Here is a 6,794-nt window from a genome sequence, read left to right as displayed (position 1 = left end):
CGGTTGGGAGAGGCAAGGGGCACAGGCAGGGACTAGAGAGTACCCCGGTGGCTGTACACCTTGACAATAAGTACTCCTGTTTGAGTACTGTTGGGGGGGGACAGCCTACCTGGGGGTAGCGACAGCGACTGGGCCTCCGGTACAGAGACTGGTCCTGTTGCTCAGAAGGGTAAGGAAAAGAAGAGGAAGGCATTAATAATAGGGGACTCTATAGTTAGGGGGTCAGGCAGACGATTCTGTGGACGCTGTCGGGAGACCCGGATGGTAGTTTGTCTCCCTGGTGCCAGGGTCTGGGATGTGTCTGAACGTGTCCAAGATATCCTGAAATGGGAGGGAGAGGAGCCCGAGGTCATGGTGCATTTAGGTACCAATGACATAGGTAGAAAAAGAGAAGAGGTCCTGAAAGGAGAATTTAGGGAGTTAGGAGGGGAGTTAAAGAGAAGGACCGCAAAGGTAACAATCTCGGGATTACTGCCTGTGCCACACGACAGTGAGAGTAGGAATGGAGCGAGGTGGAGGATAAATGCATGGCTGAAGGACTGGTGCAGAGGGCAGGGATTCAAATTTCTGGATCATTGGGACCTCTTTTGTGGAAGGTGCGACCTGTACAAAAAGGATGGGTTGCACTTGAACCCGAGGGGGACCAATATCCTGGCGGGGAGATTTGCAAAGGCTACTGGGGAGACTTTAAACTAGAACGGTTGGGGGGAGGGACTCAAATAGAGAAAGCTAGTAGACAGTGTGTGAGGCAGGAGGCAGAGGGGGTGGAAGCAATAGGTAGCAAGGTGAAAAATAAAAGTGGCAGGCAGACAAATCCAGGGCAAAAATCAAAAAGGGCCACTTTTCAACATAATTGTAAAAGGGGTAAGAGCGTTGTAAAAACAAGCCTGAAGGCTTTGTGTCTCAATGCAAGGAACATTCGTAATAAGGTGGATGAGTTGAATGTGCAGATAGCTATTAATGACTATGATATAGTTGGGATCACGGAGACATGGCTCCAGGGTGACCAAGGCTGGGAGCTGAACATCCAGGGATATTCAATATTCAGGAGGGATAGACAGAAAGGAAAAGGAGGTGGGGTAGCGTTGCTGGTTAGAGAGGAGATTAACGCAATGGAAAGGAAGGACATTCGCTTGGAGGATGTGGAATCGGTATGGGTAGAGCTGCGAAACACTGAGGGGCAGAAAACGCTAGTGGGTGTTGTGTACAGGCCACCGAACAGTAGTAGTGAAGTTGGGGATGGCATCAAACAGGAAATTAGAAATGCGTGCAACAAAGGTAAAACAGTTATAATGGGTGACTTCAATCTACATATAGATTGGGTGAATCAAATTGGCAGGGGTGCTGAGGAAGAGGATTTCTTGGAATGTATGCGGGATAGTTTTCTAAACCAACATGTAGAGGAACCAACGAGAGAGCAGGCTATTCTAGACTGGGTATTGAGTAATGAGGAAGGGTTAGTTAGCAGTCTTGTTGTGCGTGCCCCCTTGGGCAAGAGTGACCATAATATGGTTGAGTTCTTCATTAGGATGGAGAGTGACATTGTTAATTCAGAAACAATGGTTCTGAACTTAAAGAAAGGTAACTTAAAGAAAGGGTATGAGACGTGAATTGGCCAAGATTGACTGGCAATTAATTCTAAAAGGGTTGACGGCGGATATGCAATGGAAGACATTTAAAGACTGCATGGATGAACTACAAAAATTGTTCATCCCAGTTCGGCAAAAGAATAAATCAGGGAAGGTAGTGCATCCGTGGATAGCAAGGAAAATCAGGGATAGTATCAAAGCAAAAGATGAAGCGTACAAATTAGCCAGAAAAAACATAGAAACATAGAAACATAGAAATTAGGTGCAGGAGTAGGCCATTCGGCCCTTCGAGCCTGCACCGCCATTCAATATGATCATGGCTGATCATCCAACTCAGTATCCCGTACCTGCCTTCTCTACATACCCTCTGATCCCCTTAGCCACAAGGGCCACATCTAACTCCCTCTTAAATATAGCCAATGAACTGGCCTCGACTACCCTCTGTGGCAGGGAGTTCCAGAGATTCACCACTCTCTGTGTGAAAAAAGTTCTTCTCATCTCGGTTTTAAAGGATTTCCCCCTTATCCTTAAGCTGTGACCCCTTGTCCTGGACTTCCCCAACATCGGGAGCAATCTTCCTGCATCTAGCCTGTCCAACCCCTTAAGAATTTTGTACGTTTCTATAAGATCCCCTCTCAATCTCCTAAATTCTAGAGAGTATAAACCAAGTCTATCCAGTCTTTCTTCATAAGACAGTCCTGACATCCCAGGAATCAGTCTGGTGAACCTTCTCTGCACTCCCTCTATGGCAATAATGTCCTTTCTCAGATTTGGAGACCAAAACTGTACACAATACTCCAGGTGTGGTCTCACCAAGACCCTGTACAACTGCAGTAGAACCTCCCTGCTCCTATACTCAAATCCTTTTGCTATGAAAGCTAACATACCATTCGCTTTCTTCACTGCCTGCTGCACCTGCATGCCCACTTTCAATGACTGGTGTACCATGACACCCAGGTCTCGCTGCATCTCCCCTTTTCCTAGTCGGCCACCATTTAGATAATAGTCTGCTTTCCCGTTTTTGCCACCAAATGGATAACCTCACATTTATCCACATTATACTGCATCTGCCAAACATTTGCCCACTCACCCAGCCTATCCAAGTCACCTTGCAGTCTCCTAGCATCCTCCTCACAGCTAACACTGCCCCCCAGCTTAGTGTCATCCGCAAACTTGGAGATATTGCCTTCAATTCCCTCATCCAGATCATTAATATATATTGTAAATAGCTGGGGTCCCAGCACTGAGCCTTGCGGTACCCCACTAGTCACTGCCTGCCATTGTGAGAAGGACCCGTTTACTCCTACTCTTTGCTTCCTGTTTGCCAGCCAGTTCTCTATCCACATCAATACTGAACCCCCAATGCCGTGTGCTTTAAGTTTGTAAACTAATCTCTTATGTGGGACCTTGTCGAAAGCCTTCTGGAAGTCCAGATACACCACATCCACTGGTTCTCCCCTATCCACGCTACTAGTTACATCCTCGAAAAATTCTATAAGATTCGTCAGACATGATTTACCTTTTGTAAATCCATGCTGACTTTGTCCAATGATTTCACCACTTTCCAAATGTGCTGCTATCCCATCTTTAATAACTGACTCTAGCAGTTTCCCCACTACCGATGTTAGACTAATTGGTCTGTAATTCCCCGTTTTCTCTCTCCCTCCCTTCTTAAAAAGTGGGGTTACGTTTGCTACCCGCCAATCCTCAGGAACTACTCCAGAATCTAAAGAGTTTTGAAAGATTATTACTAATGCATCCACTATTTCTGGAGCTACTTCCTTAAGTACTCTGGGATGCAGCCTATCTGGCCCTGGGGATTTATCGGCCTTTAATCCATTTAATTTACCCAACACCACTTCCCGGCTAACCTGGATTTCACACAATTCCTCCAACTCCTTTGACCCGCGGTCCCCTGCTATTTCCGGCAGATTATTTATGTCTTCCTTAGTGAAGACGGAACCAAAGTAGTTATTCAATTGGTCCGCCATATCCTTGTTCCCCATGATCAACTCACCCGTTTCTGACTGCAAGGGACCTACATTTGTTTTAACTAATCTCTTTCTTTTCTTTAAGCAGCATACCAGAGGACTGGGAGAAATTCAGAGACCAGCAGAGGAGGACAAAGGGCTTAATTAGGAAAGGGAAAATAGATTATGAAAGAAAACTGGCAGGGAACATAAAAACTGATTGCAAAAGTTTTTATAGATATGTGAAGAGAAATAGATTAGTTAAAACAAATGTAGGTCCCTTGCAGTCAGAAACAGGTGAATTGTCATGGAGAACAAGGATATGGCGGACCAATTGAATAACTATTTTGGTTCTGTCTTCACGAAGGAAGACATAAATAATATGCCGGAAATAGCAGGGGACCGCGGGTCAAAGGAGATGGAGGAACTGAGTGAAATCCAGGTTAGTCGGGAATTGGTGTTGGGTAAATTGAATGGATTAAAGGCCGATAAATCCCCAGGGCCAGATGGGCTGCATCCCAGAGTACTTAAGGAAGTAGCTCCAGAAATAGTGGATGCATTAGTGATAATTTTTCAAAACTCTTTAGATTCTGGAGTAGTTCCTGAGGATTGGAGGGTAGCTAACGTAACCCCACTTTTTAAGAAGGGAGGGAGAGAGAAAACGGGGAATTACAGACCAGTTAGTCTAACATCGGTAGTGGGGAAACTGCTAGAGTCAGTTATTAAAGATGGGATAGCAGCACATTTGGAAAGTGGTGAAATCATTGGACAAAGTCAGCATGGATTTACGAAAGGTAAATCATGTCTGACGAATCTTATAGAATTTTTCGAGGATGTAACTAGTAGAGTGGATAGGGGCGAATCAGTGGATGTGTTGTATCTGGACTTTCAGAAGGCTTTCGACAATGTCCCACATGAGAGATTAGTATACAAACTTAAAGCACACGGTATTGGAGGTTCAGTATTGATGTGGATAGAGAACTGGCTGGCAAACAGGAAGCAAAGAGTAGGGGTAAACGGGTCCTTTTCACAATGGCAGGCAGTGACTAGTGGGGTACCGCAAGACTCAGTGCTGGGACCCCAGCTATTTACAATATATATTAATGATCTGGATGAGGGAATTGAATGCAACATCTCCAAGTTTGCGGATGACATTAAGCTAGGGGGCAGTGTTAGCTGTGAGGAGGATGCTAGGAGACTGCAAGGTGACTTGGATAGGCTGGGTGAGTGGGCAAATGTTTGGCAGATGCAGTATAATGTGGATAAATGTGAGGTTATCCACTTTGGTGGCAAAAACAGGAAAGCAGACTTTTATCTAAATGGTGGCCGATTAGGAAAAGGGGAGATGCAACGAGACCTGGGTGTCATGGTACACCAGTCATTGAAAGTAGGCATGCAGGTGCAGCAGGCAGTGAAGAAAGCGAATGGTATGTTAGCTTTCATAGCAAAAGGATTTGAGTATAGGAGCAGGGAGGTTCTACTGCAGTTGTACAGGGTCTTGGTGAGACCACACCTGGAGTATTGCGTACAGTTTTGGTCTCCAAATCTGAGGAAGGACATTATTGCCCTAGAGGGATTGCAGAGAAGGTTCACCAGACTGATTCCTGGGATGTCAGGACTTTCATATGAAGAAAGACTGGATAGACTCGGCTTATACTCGCTAGAATTTAGGAGATTGAGGGGGGATCTTATAGAAACTTACAAAATTCTTAAGGGGTTGGACAGGCTAGATGCAGGAAGATTGTTCCCGATGTTGGGGAAGTCCAGGACAAGGGGTCACAGCTTAAGGATAAGGGGGAAATCCTTTAAGACCGAGATGAGAAGAACATTTTTCACACAGAGAGTGGTGAATCTCTGGAACTCTCTGCCACAGAGGGTAGTTGAGGCCAGTCCATTGGCTATATTTAAGAGGGAGTTGGATGTGGCCCTTGTGGCTAGGGGGATCAGGGGGTACGGAGAGAAGGCAGGAACGAGATACTGAGTTGGATGATCAGCCATGATCATATTGAATGGCGGTGCAGGCTCGAAGGGCCGAATGGCCTACTCCTGCACCTATTTTCTATGTTTCTAAGGTGTATGATATGTTGCCTTCATCGTTTGTGGGCATCGAGTATAAGAGTCAAAAGTTTACGTTGTAGCCGTATTTGGTGTGCAGTACTGAATGCTCCATTACTGGAAGGATGTGGAGGCTTTGGAGAGGGTGCAAAAAAGGTTTGCCAGAATGCTGCCTGGACAAGAGAGTATTAGCTATAGTTGGATTAACTTGGATTGTTTTCTCTGGATCTTTAGAGGCTGAGTGGAGACCAGATAGAAGTATATACATTTCTGAGATAGATTGACAATTTGAACCTTTTTCCCGCCCAAGTGGACATGTCAAAGACTAGAGGCAAAATTTAAAGTAGATGCGAGTGGCAAGTTTTTCTCTTTGTGCAGGAAGTGGTAAGCACTTGGAATGAGTTGCCAAGGGTGGTAGTGGATATGCAGGGAAGGAAGGGATGTGGATCACATGCAGGCAGAGGAGATTGTGGACTGAAGGGCCTCTCTCTGCCTCTGCTGTAGTGCTCAATGTGATTGTACAACAGACCTTTTTCTGACAGATTATTTTTCAGAATTGGGGATCACTGGCAAGGTTAGCATTTATCACCCATTACTAATTGCTCGTCACTTTGAGCTGTTGTAATAGTTCTAGTTAAAGGCACACCCATGTCACTATTGGCTTTTTTTGTGGTAGAAGTCATGGGTTTGAGTGGTGTTGAAGTGCTGTCGGAGTAAGCTAGCTGAAATGGTGCAGACAACAACTACAACCCCCCCACCCCCTCCCCATATCATGGTGAATAGAAAGCCGAGGGGTTAGTTGTCTTATTGTGGTGTACAAGATAGTGGATAAAGTGATTGCACACATTTGTTATCCCAGCTAGGATAAAATTACAACTTTAAAAAGGCATTTGGACAGTTATATTGATTGGAAGTTTAGAATTCCATGGGCAAATATAGTTAAATGGGGCTAGCCCAGTGTGCCAGCTTGGTTGGACAAGTTAGGCCAAAGGGTGTGGTTCTGTGAATGTGGTACTGATGATGTGGGGTGCAATGTCCTAGATGGCACCAAGCAACTGCTTTCATCCAGGCAAGTGGAGAGATTTCCATCAAATCTCTGACATACCTTGGTTTGTGACACAAAACCATAGCAGTAAAAAAAAATCCATTCATGGATAACAGAAGAATTGAAAGTCTAAGG

This window comes from Amblyraja radiata, chromosome 23 (genome assembly GCF_010909765.2).
Source record: "Amblyraja radiata isolate CabotCenter1 chromosome 23, sAmbRad1.1.pri, whole genome shotgun sequence".
Classification (NCBI taxonomy): domain Eukaryota; kingdom Metazoa; phylum Chordata; class Chondrichthyes; order Rajiformes; family Rajidae; genus Amblyraja; species Amblyraja radiata.
Note: the sequence above shows the minus strand (reverse complement) of the source record.